Raw genomic sequence first — 19,354 nt, forward strand, 5'->3', positions numbered from 1 at the left:
TTGAACCTTGTTTCTTAAGCTACATATGTTAATGTGGGCTATTCTTAACACTTTATTGGGATGCTAGCTCGTTTTCATTGCTTTACTGGGAATCTTAGACGTGCTCATGTTATGTATGTCAGTGCAGGGTGAGCTGCACACAGTGGTCTTCCTACTAGGGTACACCGGCTTAGTGCTAAGAGTATAAATATGGTTCATAGGCACATGATTACTGCAGACAATATCTGTAGGATCAGTAGAGGCATTCAGTGTAGTTAGAGGGACATAAATTAAGTTACTTACATTGTGTCTTCCAACTCCCCTGGTGTAATGTACATTTGCTGAAGCATTATGACAACTCAGCGACACAATGGTAGGGATTAACTGAGCTGGGCTTGGGTCATTGATAAGTCATTGTCTCAACGCAGCCTTATAATGCTGTGAAAGGATCCAAGAACCCAATTTATTTGGGTGGATCCCATCCTCCTTATAAAACTTGTTTTGTTTCCAAAAGGTATCGAAATTGTCAACAAAAGTTACACACATTGAGCTGCAATAATCACGTAGACAGTTGTGAAGAGAGAGAATCCTGCTAAAGCGTTCAATGCCACGATTCAGAGAGGTCACTGGGCCAGATATGATCAGAGAGGTCACAGGGCCAGATATGATCAGAGAGGACACAGGGCCAGATATGATCAGAGAGGGCACAGGGCCAGATATGATCAGAGAGGACACAGGGCCAGATATGATCAGAGAGGACACAGGGCCAGATATGATGGGTCTTTTGTTTGTGTCTAGCAGAGAGTCAATCAGCTCTTTAGTATCCAGTTTCAACTGTTCAGAGCTGCCCTTCATGATGTCATTAAAACCCATATGGACTACAATGGAATCGATTTCCATGTCCTGGTGTAGTACATTCAGGAGCAGCTTAGTAATGTAATTTACTCAAGCTCAGGTACAGGACATTGTTTTTGCACCAGGAATGGTCACATTTCCAACATTTCTTATGGAGCTGCCCAAAATCACGGCTGGCGAGAAGGATGAGGAAATTTGCCCACTACCATGCTTCACAGGATTCTGAGAACCCTTTATGGACGGGCGAGAGGCAGGATAACTTGAGCCCTTTGCTCCCGGCGCCTGGTGTAGGCCTCCGACAGATGGAGAAGCCCCGCTCGATCCAGGCCTCCGACAGATGGAGAAGCCCCGCTCGATCCAGGCCTCCGACAGATGGAGAAGCCCCGCTCGATCCAGGCCTCCGACAGATGGAGAAGCCCCGCTCGATCCAGGCCTCCGACAGATGGAGAAGCCCCACTCGATCCAGGCCTCCGACAGATGGAGAAGCCCCACTCGATCCAGGCCTCCGACAGATGGAGAAGCCCCACTCGATCCAGGCCTCCGACAGATGGAGAAGCCCCGCTCGATCCAGGCCTCCGACAGATGGAGAAGCCCCGCTCGATCCAGGCCTCCGACAGATGGAGAAGCCCCGCTCGATCCAGGCCTCCGACAGATGGAGAAGCCCCACTCGATCCAGGCCTCCGACAGATGGAGAAGCCCCACTCGATACAGGCCTCCGACAGATGGAGAAGCCCCGCTCGATCCAGAGCAGGGACGGAAGGTTGCCGATGTCAACTTAGACATCGTAGGAGTAGGCCCTGCGGCCACAGACACAGGCACCCCCGCGATGAAGGTGCAGGAAGATCAGGCTCCAGGACGGCAAAACTATTAGTTGTTTGTATCCGTTCCGGGCCTCTCGTTGGGAGTGTAGACTGCTTTGCGGGAGGCCACTGTCTTTGGCTTCCACGGATCGTGGAACTACACTACTACACTACCAGAACCGTTCATTTACTTCTCCAGACAAAGAGGGCTCCATTGCAAACTCATCTGGTACCAACTTCGTAAGCTTGATGGCTAGCAGCTTAGCGTCTCTGTCAAGCAGGCTTCAACCTGTCTGTGATAAGTGTGGTAAAGAGAAGACTGGTTACCCTCTAGGTTACAGAGAGATGGTAGTCCCATCCACCAAACTACCAGGTGTCAAACAGGGAAGGGACCTAACCCATACTCTATTAAATTCATCAAAACAGGAAAACAGGAACATTTTACATCTGGCAAGAAATTCAAAAGGAAATGATCTCAACAGAGAAGAATTCCTTGTATGCTTCCTACGTATATGCCCCCAATAGAATCCCCATACTTTAACGATGACAGCTTCTCCATCCTGGAGGGGGAGACCAATCATTTCCAGAACCAGGAACATGTACTAGTCTGAGGCGACCTAAATGCCAGAACTGGACAAGAACCTGACACCCTCAGCACACAGGGGGACAAACACCTGCCTGGAGATGACAGCATTCCCTCCCAAATATGCCCCCCTAGTCACAACTATGACAAAACAACCAACAAAAACGGGTCACAATGCCTGTCGTACGCTGGGTCTGTACATACTCAATGGTAGGCTCCGAGGGGACTCTAATCTTAGGTACACCTATTGCTCATCTCTTGGCAGTAGTACTGTAGACTACTTTATCACTGACCTGATCCCAGAGTCTCTCAGAGCGTTCAGTCAGTCCACTGACTCCCCTATCAGATCACAGAAAATCACAGTCTACTTGAACAGAGCAATACTCAATCATGAGGCATCAAAGCCAAAGGATCTGCATAATATTAAGAAATGCTATAGATGGAAGGAAAGTAGCTTAGAAACAAAAAACTATTAGGCAAAACAACAAATTCAATCCTTTTTAGACAACTTCCTGGACAAAACGTTTCACTGTAATAGTGAAGGTGTAAACTTGGCAGTAGAAAACCTAAACAGTATATTTGACCTCAACTTCCCTATCAAACCAAACATTTCAAGCAGACAACCTAAGAAAATTAGAACAACAAATGGTTTGATGAAAAATGCAAAAACCTAAAAGAAATTGAGAAACCCGTCCAACCAAAAACAGAGAGACGCAGAAGACCTGAGTCTACGCCTTCACTATGGTGAATCACTAAAACAATACAGAAACACACTACGGAAAAAGAAGGAACAGCACGTCAGATATCAGCTCAATGTAATTGAAGAATCCATAGACTAACCACTTCTGGGAAAAGTGGAACACACAAAACAAACAACACGAAGAGTTATCTATCCAAAACGGAGATGTATGGATAAACCACTTCTCCAATCTTTTTGGCTCTATAACAAAGAACAAACAGCAAAAACATATACATGATCAAATACAAATCTTACAATCAACTAGTAAAGACTACCAGAAGCCACTGTACTCTCCAATTACATTGAATGAACTATAGGACAAAATACAAACCCTCCAACCCAAAAAGGCCTGTGGTGTTGATGGCATCTTAAATTAAATTATAAAATATACAGACCACAAATTCCAATTGGCTATACTTAAACTCTTTAACATCATCATCAGCTCTGACATCTTCCCCAATATTTGGAACCAAGGACTGATCACCCCAATCCACAAAAGTGGAGACAAATTTGACCCCAATAACTAACGTGGGATATGCGTCAACAGGAACCTTGGGGAAATCCTCTGCATTATCATTAACAGCAGACTCGTACATTTCCTCAGTGAAAACAATGTACTGAGCAAATGTGAAATTGGCTTTTTATCAAATTACCGTACGACAGACAACATATTCACCCTTCACACCCAAATTGACAAACAAACAAAACAAAGGCAAAGTCTTCTCATGCTTTGTTGATTTCAAAAAATGTTGGACTTAATTTGCCCTGAGGATCTGCTATTCAAATTGGTGGAAAGTGGTGTTGGGGGAAAAACATACAACATTATAGAATCCATGTTCACAAGAAGAAGAAAAAACATTTATTTCCACAAGGCCATGGGGTGACATGACAGCTTGAATCCCAACCTCTTCAACATATGTGACTCACCACCTGGATTCGGTCTTATTTAGCAAAATGTGATATTTTTTTTTTTTTTTAAGTGGATAAAAGTAGATACTCAGAGCTACAAACTGGTATATCATACACTACAATTAAGGTACAATGGGGAAGTAACTCTGCTTTGAAAGTTGATCAACTTGTAAACTCACTTTTGAGAAAATGGCCTGAGAAAATGGAATGTTTTGGCATCTAGTGAAGAGCTCTTCTTTGTCTACGCCCATTCAGCATCGTTCACACCCTCTTCAGCTTTAGCCCCACCCATCTCGTTTCGCTCTCGGAGCGTTCAGAGCGCACACTTGATGCTCTGGCCAATGATTTATTTACCTCTGGATAACATGAAAACAGCCTAACCAGCTCTGCTGGCAACAATTTCATTACGCTTTTTTGCAGACGTTTACTGACACCAGCCATATCCAACGGTTGTTGTACACACGTCAAGTAATGTTAGCTAACGAGCCAGCCAGCTAACGTTAGCTAGTTAAAACAACCATGAACAAAGTGGCAACAATGCCAGAGTGCTGGGAGCTAACCAACCAGGTCCAATGTTATCTAGCTAACATTAGGCTTTAACTAGAACAGCACACGGCTCTGGGAAATAAATAATAACGTCAGCTAGGGAGCCAGCCAACTAACATTAGCTAGCTAGCTAACAGTCCACTTTAGCTTGAAATGAAACCACTTTCTGTCAAAATTAGAAATATTTGAAAAGGTAGCTAGCTAACGCTAGACTATCTTACCTGTATACATCGTCATGCATGATGGACACATCTCCCTGTCACAGATGCCATGCCACGGTTGCCCTTAGTTTGAAGATGTAATCCAGAGACAGGTGTTTTCTCCATCTCTTTATCTATTATACTCTAATTCCACTGATTTCAAAACTTGATCCTCCAGAAAGTGGAGAGCATCACTTACGCAGCTCCACTACACAATACATTTAAAAAAAAGCAGCGTTCGACTCATCTCTCGGCATGTCCAGCCAACTCATTATCTCGGGCCAGTCATGGCTAGTGGGAAAGTTGCTCACTTTTTCTGTGGCTTAACCAACAAGGCTCGTAATTTAACAATTTTATTCATATTTACAGATGGCGTACAAGTTTGTTATTAAGGCACATGAAAGTTCACATGTTCCAGAAGGCAGGTATTTATCAAAAATACCAACATTTTGATAAAAACATATTTTGTACGTTCAAACGGCTCTCCTGTGAAGTCGTGACTTGCGACGTATTCCTAGTTTCCTGAAGCGGGTCACATATAGCAACGAATAGGCGAGGGCACTAGAACAGTCTGCAGCACCCGGCCTCACCCTAATAGAATATGAAGTCAAATGTTTGCTGATGATCTGGTGCTTCTGTCCCCAACCAAGGAAGGCCTACAGCAGCACCTAGATCTTCTGCACAGATTCTGTCAGACCTGGGCCCTGACAGTAAATCTCAGTAAGACAAAAATAATGGTGTTCCCAAAAAGGTCCAGTTACCAGGACCACAAATACAAATTCCATCTAGACACCGTTGCCCTGGAGCACACAAAAAACGATACATACCTCGGCCTAAACATCAGCGCCATAGGTAACTTCCACAAAGCTGTGAACGATCTGAGAGACAAGGCAAGGGCATTCTATGCCATCACAAGGAACATAACATTTAACATACAATCTGGCTAAAAATACTTGAATCAGTTACAGAACCGTTTATGGTTTATGGTTGTGAGGTCTGGGGTCCGCTCACCAACCAAGAATTCACAAAATGAGACAAACACCAAATTCAGACTCTGCATGCAGAATTCTGCAAAAATATCCTCTGTGTACAATGTAAAACACAATATAATGCATGCAGAGCAGAATTAGGCCGATACCCGTTAATGATCAAAATCCAGAAAAGAGACATTCAATTCTACAACCACCTAAAAGGAAGTGATTCCCAAACCTTCCATAACAAAGCCGTTCCCTACAGAAAGATGAACCTGCAGAAGAGTCCCCTAAGCAAGCTGGTCCTAGGGCTCTGTTCACAAACACAAACAGACCCCACAGAGCCCCTGGACAGTAACACAATTAGACCCAACCAAATCATGAGAAAACAAAAAGATAATTACTTGACACATTGGAAAGTATTAACAAAAAAACTAAGTAAACTAGAATGCTATTTGGCCCTAAACAGAGAGTACACAGTGACAGAATACTTTACCACTGTGACTGACCTTAACCTAAGGAAAGCTTTGACTATGTACAGACTCAGTGAGCATAGCCTTGCTATTGAGAAAGGCCGACAGACTGACAGACAGACAGACAGAGAGAGAGAGACTGACAGAGAGAGACAGAGACAGACAGACAGACAGACAGACAGACAGACAGACAGACAGACAGACAGACAGACAGACAGACAGACAGACAGACAGACAGACAGACAGACAGACAGACAGACAGACAGACAGACAGACAGACAGACAGACAGACAGACAGACAGACAGACAGACAACACCAGCTCAGTGTGAGTACAGGCAGGCAGGATACAATGTAATAAGATTTGATGGAGAGTTTAGGACATGAGTTGTTAGACTGACACACAGACTGCTATTATGTGTCAATGGAACATGTGTTATACACATCTGCTCTGTGTGTGTCAATAATGGAGAAACAGACATGTTGTTGCATGCCAGAGGAGCAACTGCACACACACACACACACGCACGCACGCACACAAACACACACAGAGTAGAGGGCCAGCCAACAGCATTAGTTTGGGGATTTAGCTGTGAGGCAAAAACTGCTTGAGTCAACATTGATTCCACATCATTTGAACCAAAACAATGTGATGACGTTGCATCAACGTGGAAAACTGATTGGATATGAAACAAGTTATCAACGTAAGGACATTTAGTCTTTTTTCACCTTTTAGTCGTTTTCTTTTAACCTAAATCCAACGACATGGTGACATTTTTTGTGGATTTCACATTGAATTCAGGTTAGTTGACAACCAAATGTAAAACAAAACTAGACGTTGAACTGACGTCTGTGCCCAGTTGGTCCTTTCCTTCCTTTCTTTATTCCTTCCTTCCTTCCTTCCTTCCTTCCTTCCTTCCTTCCTTCCTTCCTTCCTTCCTTCCTTCCTTCCTTCCTTCCTTCCTTCCTTCCTTCCTTCCTTCCTTCCTTCCTTCCTTCCTTCCTTCCTTCCTTCCTTCCTTCCTTCCTTCCTTCCTTCCTTCCTCCTTTATCTCATGAAAACATTTCTACACTTTTACTACAGCAGTTCAGAATAAGGTGCTGCTGGAATGACTGAATATGTGAATGCTTACAAAATAACACGATCGAATCAAATGTCATTTGTCACATGCGCCGAATACAACAGGTGATGACCTCACAGTGAAATGCTGAATACAACAGGTGATGACCTCACAGTGAAATGCTGAATACAACAGGGGTAGAACTCACAGTGAAATGCTGAATACAACAGGTGATGACCTCACAGTGAAATGCTTACAAGCCCTTAACCAACGATGCAGTTTTAAGAAAATACCTAAAAAATAAAAAGTTTTTAAAAAGTAAGAGATAAGAAAAACAAATAATTGAAGAGCAGCAGTAAATAACAATAGCGAGGCTATATACAGGGGCTACCGGTACGGAGTCAATGTGACAATGTGCGGGGGCACCGGTGTCGAGGTAGTTGAGATAATTATGTACATGTAAGTAGGGTTGTTAAAGTGGCTATGCATAGATAATAACAGAGAGTAGCAGCAGTGTGGTGGTGGTGGTGGGTGGGAGGGGTGCAAATAGTCTGGGTAGCCATTTGATTAGCTGTTCAGGAGTCATATGGCTTGGGGGTATAAGCTATTAAGCAGCCTTTTGGACCTAGACTTGGTGCTCCGGTACCGCTTGCCGTGCGGTAGCAGAGAGAACAGTTTATGACTAGGGTGGCTGGAGTCTTTGACGATTTTTAGGGCCGTCCTCTGACACCGCCTGATATAGAGGTCCCGGATGGCAGGAAGCTTGGCCCCGGTGATGTAATGGGCCGTACGCACTACCCTCTGTAGTGCCTTGCGGTCGGAGGCCGAGCAGTTGCCGTACCAGGCAGTGATGCAACCAGTCAGGATGCTCTCGATGGTGCAGCTGTAGAACCTTTTGAGGATCTGAGGACCCATGCCAAATCTTTTTAGTTTCCTGAGGGGGAATAGGTTTTATCGTGCCCTCTTCACGACTGTCTTGGTGTGTTTGGACCATGTTAGTTAGTTGTTGATGTGGACGCCGAGGAACTTGAAGCTCTCAATCTGTAACGCTCGTCGTTCGTTGGAATGAGGGGAGGACCAATGCGCAGCGTGGTAAGTGTTCATCATTATATTTATTAAACAGAGAACACTAAACAAAATAACAAAGAAGAACGAAACGCAACAGTTCTGTAAGTGCCATCCACTACACAGAAAATATAATCAACACACAATGACAAACAGGCTACCTAAATATGACGACACAACCTGCTCCACTGCAGCCCCGTCGATGAGAATGGGGGCGTGCTCGGTCCTCCTTTTCCTGAAGTCTAAAATCATCTCCTTTGTCTTGATCACGTTAAGGGAGAAGTTGTTGTCCTGGCACCACACGGTCAGGTCTCTGACCTCCTCTCTATAGGCTGTCTCATCGTTGTCGGTGATCAGGCCTACCACTGTTGTGTCATCAGCAAACTTAATGATGGTGTTGGAGTCGTGCCTGGCCGTGCAGTCATGAGTCAACAGGGAGTACAGGAGGGGACTGAGCACGCACTCCTGAGGGGCCCCTTTGTTGAGAGTGGCGGATGTGTTATTACCTACCCTTACCACCTGGGGGCGGACCGTCAGGAAGTCCATGATCCAGTTGCAGAGGGAGGAGTTTAGTCCCAGGGTCCTTAGCTTAGTGATGAGCTTTGAGGGCACTATGGTGTTGAACGCTGAGCTGTAGTCAATGAATAGCATTCTCACATAGGTGTTCCTTTTGTTGAGGTGGCAAAGGGCAGTGTGGAGTGCGATAGAGATTGCATCATCTGTGGATCTGTTGGGGCAGATTGGAGTGGGTCTAGGGTTTCTGGGATTTTGATGGTGGTCTGCTTGAAACATGTTGGTATTTCAGACTCGGACAGGGACATGTTGAAAATGTCAGTGAAGACACTTGCCAGTTGGTCAGCGCATGCTCGGAGTACACGTCCTGGTAATCTGTCTGGCCCTGCGGCCTTGTGAATGTTGACCTGTTTAAAAGGTCTTACTCACATCGGCTATGGAGAGCGTGATCACACAGTCTTCCGTAACAGTTAGTGCTCTCATGCATGTTTCAGTGTTATTTGCCTCGAAGCGAGCATAGAAGTGATTTAGCTTGTCTGGTAGGCCCGTGTCACTGGGCAGCTCTAGGCTGTGCTTACCTTTTGTAGTCTGTAATAGTTTGCAAGCCCTGCCACATCCGATGAGCGTTGGAGCTGGTGTAGTATGATTCAATCTTAACTTCTTGAGAATACAGGGGGTGCTATTTTCCCATTAGCATAATTTGCTCTACAGATTAAACTGCCTCTTATTCAATTATTGCTCTTACTATATGCATATAAATAATACCATTGGAAAGAAAACAATCTCTAGTTTCTAAAACCGTTTCAATTTTGTCTCTGAGTGATACAGAAGTCATTTGACAGCACTTTCCATGACCAAGAAGAAAAAAGCAAGATGTGTATGCCAGCTTCAACGCTCTGCCTATATATGGTCGTGCCCCCTATGACCCGAAACACACCTCATTGGCCTTCCTCTGGGTGTCAAGAGGACGTCAGAGGAAAAATATCTTGTTTATCTGGGACTGACGTGAAATGAGAGCTAATTCTTTGGCGTGACCGACAACTTCCGGTTCTCTAAATCGTGCGACTTGTAGCTGCGATTGTCTTCTGTTGTGCGGCCATTATGGATGAAAACTATCTCCGTCTCGAAGTTTGTTTGATACATGTGACCAGATCATCGTAATGTATGTTTTTTCAATATAGTTTAATCAGATTATTTGAATTTTTTCGGGAGTTTTGTGGTGTTCCGTTGTCTGATTTTATTTACGTTTGAGAGATCCGTGCCACTCGACCAGTACCTGTGCTAAATGGAGTGGGAAAGGAACAATTCTGAACGGAACCAACGACTCATCTTGACAAAGGACACTTTGATCAACATTCTGATGAAAGATCAGCCATAGTAAGACCCAATTTACGATGTTATATCATATCTGTTGTGCATGTGAACTGGCCGTGGGCGCCTAGCCGAATCTGCCTGGTATAGCTATGCTAATTTAGCGCTACATTTTGTTTTCGTTATAAAACATTTAATAAATCTGAAATATTGTTTGGATTCACCAGATGTTGGGCTTTCAATATATGTACGCTGTGTATTTTTCTGAAATGTTTTAAGATGAGTAATTCGTTATATGACGTTGGTCTCTGTAATTGTTCTGGCTGGGTCAGCACTATTTCAGATTGCAGCTGCAATGTAGAACTGTGATTTATACCTGAAAAATGCAAATTTTTCAAAAAAAAAACTATGCTATACCATAAATATGTTATCAGACTGTCATCTTATGAAGTTGTTTCTTGGTTAGTGGCTATATATATTTTTATTTAGTCGAATTAGTGATAGCTACTGACGCAGGAAAAAACTATTGGGAGTAAAAAAATCGTGTCCTTTGCTAACGTGGTTAGCTAATAGATTTACATATTGTGTCTTCCCTGTAAAACATTTTAAAAATCTGAAATGGTGGCTTTATTCACAAGACCTGTATCTTTCATCTGATGTCTTGGACTTGTGATTTAATGATATTTAGATGCTACAAGTTACTTGTGACGCTATGCTAGCTATGCTACTCAGTGGGGGGGGGGGGGGTGGGGGGTGCTACCGGATCAGGGTTGGTGACTCGTGAGAAGTTAACCCTGTATTGACGCTTTGCCTGTTTGATGGTTCGTCGGAGGGCATAGCGGGATTTCTTATAAGCGTTCGGGTTAGAGTCCCGATCCTTGAAAGCGGCAGCTCTACCCTTTAGCTCAGTGCGAATTTTGCCTGTAATCCATGGCTTCTGGTTGGGGTATGTACGTACAGTCACTGTGGGGACGACGTCATCGATGCACTTATTGATGAAGCCAGTGACTGATGTGGTGTATTCCTCCATGCCATAGGAAGAATCCCGGAGTATATTCCAGTCTGTGCTAGCAAAACAGTCCTGTAGTTTAGCATCTGCTTCATCTGACCACTTTCTTATAGACCGAGTCACTGGTACTTCCTGCTTTAATTTTAGCTTGTAAGCCGGAATCATGAGGATAGAGTTGTGGTCGGATTTTCCAAATGGAGGGCGAGGGAGAGCTTTGTATGCATCTCTGTGTGTGGAGTAGAGGTGGTCTAGAATGTTTTTCCCTCTGGTTGCACATATAACATGTTGATGGAAATTCTGTATAACTGATTTCACCGTGAGTGACTGTATTTGTGAATGCTTACAAAATAACATGAATGACTGCATATGTGAATCCTTAACATTCATTTCTTAAAAGAAGCCGGAGGAATTTACAGTTTGACAAGAATGAACAGATAAAGGCATGGGACCGCCTCTCCCAGCCCAGCACACTATATTAGTTGAGTCTCTCTCTGTACGCTGCTATGCTGTCAACACAGTCAGACATGCACAGACAGGAATCAGGATACAAGTGGGGGTAGGAGCCTCCCTGTATGTTTTACTAATCCCAGGGTCAAGGGCCCTCCTATACTAAAGGGCAGACTGGTCTCCTTCGGGAGTTCTGATTAGGACTGGGTGGAGTTCTGACTAGTTAGGGCTGGGTGGAGTTCTGACTAGTTAGGGCTGGGTGGAGTTCTGACTAGTTAGGACTGGGTGGAGTTCTGACTAGTTAGGACTGGGTGGAGTTCTGACTAGTTAGGACTGGGTGGAGTTCTGACTAGTTAGGACTGGGTGGAGTTCTGACTAGTTAGGGCTGGGTGGAGTTCTGACTAGTTAGGGCTGGGTGGAGTTCTGACTAGTTAGGACTGGGTGGAGTTCTGACTAGTTAGGGCTGGGTGGAGTTCTGACTAGTTAGGGCTGGGTGGAGTTCTGACTAGTTAGGACTGGGTGGAGTTCTGACTAGTTAGGGCTGGGTGGAGTTCTGACTAGTTAGGGCTGGGTGGAGTTCTGACTAGTTGGGGCTGGGTGGAGTTCTGACTAGTTAGGGCTGGGTGGAGTTCTGACTAGTTAGGACTGGGTGGAGTTCTGATTAGGACTGGGTGGAGTTCTGACTAGTTAGGACTGGGTGGAGTTCTGACTAGTTAGGGCTGGGTGGAGTTCTGACTAGTTAGGGCTGGGTGGAGTTCTGACTAGTTAGGACTGGGTGGAGTTCTGATTAGGACTGGGTGGAGTTCTGACTAGTTAGGACTGGGTGGAGCTCTGACTAGTTAGGACTGGGTGGAGTTCTGACTAGTTAGGGCTGGGTGGAGTTCTGACTAGTTAGGGCTGGGTGGAGTTCTGACTAGTTAGGGCTGGGTGGAGTTCTGACTAGTTAGGACTGGGTGGAGTTCTGACTAGTTAGGACTGGGTGGAGTTCTGACTAGTTAGGGCTGGGTGGAGTTCTGACTAGTTAGGACTGGGTGGAGTTCTGACTAGTTGGGGCTGGGTGGAGTTCTGACTAGTTAGGGCTGGGTGGAGTTCTGACTAGTTAGGACTGGGTGGAGTTCTGACTAGTTAGGACTGGGTGGAGTTCTGACTAGTTAGGGCTGGGTGGAGTTCTGACTAGTTAGGACTGGGTGGAGTTCTGACTAGTTAGGACTGGGTGGAGTTCTGACTAGTTAGGGCTGGGTGGAGTTCTGACTAGTTAGGACTGGGTGGAGTTCTGACTAGTTAGGACTGGGTGGAGTTCTGACTAGTTAGGGCTGGGTGGAGTTCTGACTAGTTAGGACTGGGTGGAGTTCTGACTAGTTAGGACTGGGTGGAGTTCTGACTAGTTAGGGCTGGGTGGAGTTCTGACTAGTTAGGGCTGGGTGGAGTTCTGACTAGTTAGGGCTGGGTGGAGTTCTGACTAGTTAGGACTGGGTGGAGTTCTGACTAGTTGGGGCTGGGTGGAGTTCTGACTAGTTAGGGCTGGGTGGAGTTCTGACTAGTTAGGGCTGGGTGGAGTTCTGACTAGTTGGGGCTGGGTGGAGTTCTGACTAGTTAGGGCTGGGTGGAGTTCTGACTAGTTGGGGCTGGGTGGAGTTCTGACTAGTTAGGGCTGGGTGGAGTTCTGACTAGTTAGGACTGGGTGGAGTTCTGACTAGTTGACTATGTCCTGATCAGGCATCCTAACTGACCTAAGACAGGGAATTTTTACTAGGATTGAATGTCAGGAATTGTGAAAAACAGAGTTTAAATGTATTTGGCTAAGGTGTATGTAAACTTCCGACTTCAACTGTTTGTCCTGATCAGGACAGTAAGAGGATGGGGGCCTATGTCCTGATCAAGCATCTTAGTTCCCTATCCTCTTACTAGGATGCTTAGTAAGGTGATGGGAGGTGATGAACCGGGAGGTGATGAACCAGACCGGGGAGATGATAAACCAAGGGGTGATGAACCAGACCGGGGAGATGATAAACCAAGGGGTGATGAACCAGGAGGTGATGAACCAGACCAGGGAGATGATAAACCAAGGGGTGATGAACCAGACCGGGGAGATGATAAACCAAGGGGTGATGAACCAGGAGGTGATGAACCAGACCGGGGAGATGATAAACCAAGGGGTGATGAACCAGGAGGTGATGAACCAGACCGGGGAGATGATAAACCAAGAGGTGATGAACCAGGAGGTGATGAACCAGACCAGGGAGATGATAAACCAAGGGGTGATGAACCAGACCGGGGAGATGATAAACCAAGGGGTGATGAACCAGGAGGTGATGAACCAGACCGGGGAGATGATAAACCAAGAGGTCATGAACCAGACCGGGGAGATGATAAACCAAGGGGTGATGAACCAGGAGGTGATGAACCAGACCGGGGATATGATAAACCAAGAGGTGATGAACCAGACCGGGGAGATGATAAACCAAGGGGTGATGAACCAGGAGGTGATGAACCAGACCGGGGAGATGATAAACCAAGGGGTGATGAACCAGGAGGTGATGAACCAGACCAGGGAGATGATAAACCAAGAGGTGATGAACCAGGAGGTGATGAACCAGACCGGGGAGATGATAAACCAAGAGGTGATGAACCAGGAGGTGATGAACCAGACCGGGGAGATGATAAACCAAGGGGTGATGAACCAGGAAGTGATGAACCAGACCGGGGAGATGATAAACCAAGGGGTGATGAACCAGACCGGGGAGATGATAAACCAAGGGGTGATAAACCAGGAGGTGATGAACCAGACCGGGGAGATGATAAACCAAGGGGTGATGAACCAGACCGGGGAGATGATAAACCAAGGGGTGATAAACCAAGAGGTGATGAACCAGGAGGTGATGAACCAGACCGGGGAGATGATAAACCAAGGGGTGATGAACCAGGAAGTGATGAACCAGACCGGGGAGATGATAAACCAAGGGGTGATGAACCAGACCGGGGAGATGATAAACCAAGGGGTGATAAACCAGGAGGTGATGAACCAGACCGGGGAGATGATAAACCAAGGGGTGATGAACCAGGAGGTGATGAACCAGACCAGGGAGATGATAAACCAAGGGCTGATGAACCAGGAGGTGATGAACCAGACCGGGGAGATGATAAACCAAGAGGTGATGAACCAGACCGGGGAGATGATAAACCAAGGGGTGATGAACCAGACCGGGGAGATGATAAACCAAGGGGTGATAAACCAAGAGGTGATGAACCAGACCGGGGAGATGATAAACCAAGGGGTGATGAACCAGACCGGGGAGATGATAAACCAAGGGGTGATGAACCAGGAAGTGATGAACCAGACCGGGGAGATGATAAACCAAGGGCTGATGAACCAGGAGGTGATGAACCAGACCGGGGAGATGATAAACCAAGGGGTGATGAACCAGACCGGGGAGATGATAAACCAAGGGCTGATGAACCAGGAGGTGATGAACCAGACCGGGGAGATGATAAACCAAGGGGTGATGAACCAGGAGGTGATGAACCAGACCGGGGAGATGATAAACCAAGGGGTGATGAACCAGGAGGTGATGAACCAGACCAGGGAGATGATAAACCAAGGGCTGATGAACCAGACCAGGGAGATGATAAACCAAGGGGTGATGAACCAGACCGGGGAGATGATAAACCAAGGGGTGATGAACCAGGAAGTGATGAACCAGACCGGGGAGATGATAAACCAAGGGGTGATGAACCAGGAGGTGATGAACCAGACCGGGGAGATGATAAACCAAGGGGTGATGAACCAGGAGGTGATGAACCAGACCGGGGAGATGATAAACCAAGAGGTGATGAACCAGGAGGTGATGAACCAGACCGGGGAGATGATAAACCAAGAGGTGATGAACCAGACCGGGGAGATGATAAACCAAGGGGTGATGAACCAGGAGGTGATGAACCAGACCGGGGAGATGATAAACCAAGAGGTGATGAACCAGGAGGTGATGAACCAGACCGGGGAGATGATAAACCAAGGGGTGATGAACCAGGAGGTGATGAACCAGACCGGGGAGATGATAAACCAAGAGGTGATGAACCCGGAGGTGATGAACCAGACCGGGGAGATGATAAACCAAGAGGTGATGAACCAGACCGGGGAGATGATAAACCAAGGGGTGATGAACCAGGAGGTGATGAACCAGACCGGGGAGATGATAAACCAAGAGGTGATGAACCAGGAGGTGATGAACCAGACCGGGGAGATGATAAACCAAGGGGTGATGAACCAGACCGGGGAGATGATAAACCAAGGGGTGATGAACCAGACCGGGGAGATGATAAACCAAGAGGTGATGAACCAGGAGGTGATGAACCAGACCGGGGAGATGATAAACCAAGAGGTGATGAACCAGGAGGTGATGAACCAGACCGGGGAGATGATAAACCAAGGGGTGATGAACCAGGAGGTGATGAACCAGACCGGGGATATGATAAACCAAGGGGTGATGAACCAGGAGGTGATGAACCAGACCGGGGAGATGATAAACCAAGGGGTGATAAACCAGGAGGTGATGAACCAGACCGGGGAGATGATAAACCAAGAGGTGATGAACCAGGAGGTGATGAACCAGACCGGGGAGATGATAAACCAAGGGGTGATGAACCAGGAAGTGATGAACCAGACCGGGGAGATGATAAACCAAGGGGTGATGAACCAGGAAGTGATGAACCAGACCGGGGATATGATAAACCAAGAGGTGATGAACCAGACCGGGGAGATGATAAACCAAGGGGTGATGAACCAGGAAGTGATGAACCAGACCGGGGAGATGATAAACCAAGGGCTGATGAACCAGGAGGTGATGAACCAGACCGGGGAGATGATAAACCAAGGGGTGATGAACCAGGAGGTGATGAACCAGACCGGGGAGATGATAAACCAAGGGGTGATGAACCAGGAGGTGATGAACCAGACCGGGGAGATGATAAACCAAGAGGTGATGAACCAGACCGGGGAGATGATAAACCAAGGGGTGATGAACCAGGAGGTGATGAACCAGACCAGGGAGATGATAAACCAAGGGGTGATGAACCAGGAGGTGATGAACCAGACCAGGGAGATGATAAACCAAGGGCTGATGAACCAGACCGGGGAGATGATAAACCAAGGGGTGATGAACCAGACCGGGGAGATGATAAACCAAGGGGTGATGAACCAGGAGGTGATGAACCAGACCGGGGAGATGATAAACCAAGGGGTGATGAACCAGGAAGTGATGAACCAGACCGGGGAGATGATAAACCAAGAGGTGATGAACCAGGAGGTGATGAACCAGACCGGGGAGATGATAAACCAAGAGGTGATGAACCAGGAGGTGATGAACCAGACCGGGGAGATGATAAACCAAGGGGTGATGAACCAGGAGGTGATGAACCAGACCGGGGAGATGATAAACCAAGGGGTGATTAACCAGGAGGTGATGAACCAGACCGGGGAGATGATAAACCAAGAGGTGATGAACCAGGAGGTGATGAACCAGACCGGGGAGATGATAAACCAAGAGGTGATGAACCAGGAGGTGATGAACCAGACCGGGGAGATGATAAACCAAGGGGTGATGAACCAGGAGGTGATGAACCAGACCGGGGAGATGATAAACCAAGGGGTGATGAACCAGGAGGTGATGAACCAGACCGGGGAGATGATACACCAAGGGGTGATGAACCAGGAGGTGATGAACCAGACCGGGGAGATGATAAACCAAGGGGTGATGAACCAGGAGGTGATGAACCAGACCGGGGAGATGATAAACCAAGGGGTGATGAACCAGGAGGTGATGAACCAGACCAGGGAGATGATAAATCAAGGGGTGATGAACCAGGAGGTGATGAACCAGACCAGGGAGATGATAAACCAAGAGGTGATGAACCAGGAGGTGATGAACCAGACCGGGGAGATGATAAACCAAGGGGTGATAAACCAGGAGGTGATGAACCAGACCGGGGAGATGATAAACCAAGGGGTGATGAACCAGGAGGTGATGAACCAGACCGGGGAGATGATAAACCAAGGGGTGATAAACCAGGAGGTGATGAACCAGACCGGGGAGATGATAAACCAAGAGGTGATGAACCAGGAGGTGATGAACCAGACCGGGGAGATGATAAACCAAGGGGTGATGAACCAGGAGGTGATGAACCAGACCGGGGAGATGATAAACCAAGAGGTGATGAACCAGGAGGTGATGAACCAGACCGGGGAGATGATAAACCAAGGGGTGATGAACCAGACCGGGGAGATGATAAACCAAGGGGTGATGAACCAGGAGGTGATGAACCAGACCGGGGAGATGATAAACCAAGGGGTGATGAACCAGGAGGTGATGAACCAGACCAGGGAGATGATAAACCAAGAGGTGATGAACCAGGAGGTGATGAACCAGACCGGGGAGATGATAAACCAAGGGGTGATGAACCAGGAGGTGATGAACCAGACCGGGGAGATGATAAACCAAGGGCTGATGAACCAGGAGGTGATGAACCAGACCGGGGAGATGATAAACCAAGAGGTGATGAACCAGGAGGTGATGAACCAGACCGGGGAGATGATAAACCAAGGGGTGATGAACCAGGAGGTGATGAACCAGACCGGGGAGATTATAAACCAAGGGGTGATAAACCAGGAGGTGATGAACCAGACCGGGGAGATGATAAACCAAGGGGTGATGAACCAGGAGGTGATGAACTAGACCGGGGAGATGATAAACCAAGGGGTGATGAACCAGACCAGGGAGATGATAAACCAAGGGCTTATGAACCAGACCGGGGAGATGATAAACCAAGGGGTGATGAACCAGACCGGGGAGATGATAAACCAAGGGGTGATGAACCAGACCAGGGAGATGATAAACCAAGGGGTGATGAACCAGACCAGGGAGATGATAAACCAAGGGCTGATGAACCAGACCGGGGAGATGATAAACCAAGGGGTGATGAACCAGACCGGGGAGATGATAAACCAAGGGGTGATGAACCAGACCAGGGAGATGATAAACCAAGGGGTGATGAACCAGACCGGGGAGATGATAAACCAAGGGGTGATGAACCAGACCGGGGAGATGATAAACCAAGGGGTGATGAACCAGGAGGTGATGAACCAGACCAGGGAGATGATAAACCAAGGGGTGATGAACCAGACCGGAGGATGATAAACCAAGTGGTGATGAACCAGGAGGTGATGAACCAGACCGGGGAGATGATAAACCAAGAGGTGATGAACCAGACCGGGGAGATGATAAACCAAGGGGTGATGAACCAGGAGGTGATGAACCAGACCGGGGAGATGATAAACCAAGGGGTGATGAACCAGACCGGGGAGATGATAAACCAAGGGGTGATGAACCAGGAGGTGATGAACCAGACCGGGGAGATGATAAACCAAGGGGTGATGAACCAGGAGGTGATGAACCAGACCGGGGAGATGATAAACCAAGGGGTGATGAACCAGGAGATGGGCCCTCAGGGCAGCTCCATCTCTGGGCTGTCCAAAACACCACCCCGCTCCAACACCTACAAGCAGATGGCCTGCTAATCATCATTGGGGCGGCAGCGTAGCCAAGTAGTTAGAGCATTGGGCTAGAAACCGAAAGGTTGTAAGTTCAAATCCCCGAGCTGACAAGGTACAAATCTGTCTTTCTGCCCATGAACAAGGCAGTTAACCCACTGTTCCTAGGCCGTCATTGAAAATAAGAATTTGTTCTTAACTGACTAGCCTAGTTAAATAAAGGTAAAATACAAATTATGATTTGACAGCACAGGCACTGAATATTTCCCAATCACAAATTCTCCCTTCCAGAAAATAGCTGATTTCACATGTTCTAACTTAGTCAGCTTAACATAAGATCACCAACACACAA

Source organism: Salvelinus alpinus, chromosome 4 (genome assembly GCF_045679555.1).
Source record: "Salvelinus alpinus chromosome 4, SLU_Salpinus.1, whole genome shotgun sequence".
Classification (NCBI taxonomy): domain Eukaryota; kingdom Metazoa; phylum Chordata; class Actinopteri; order Salmoniformes; family Salmonidae; genus Salvelinus; species Salvelinus alpinus.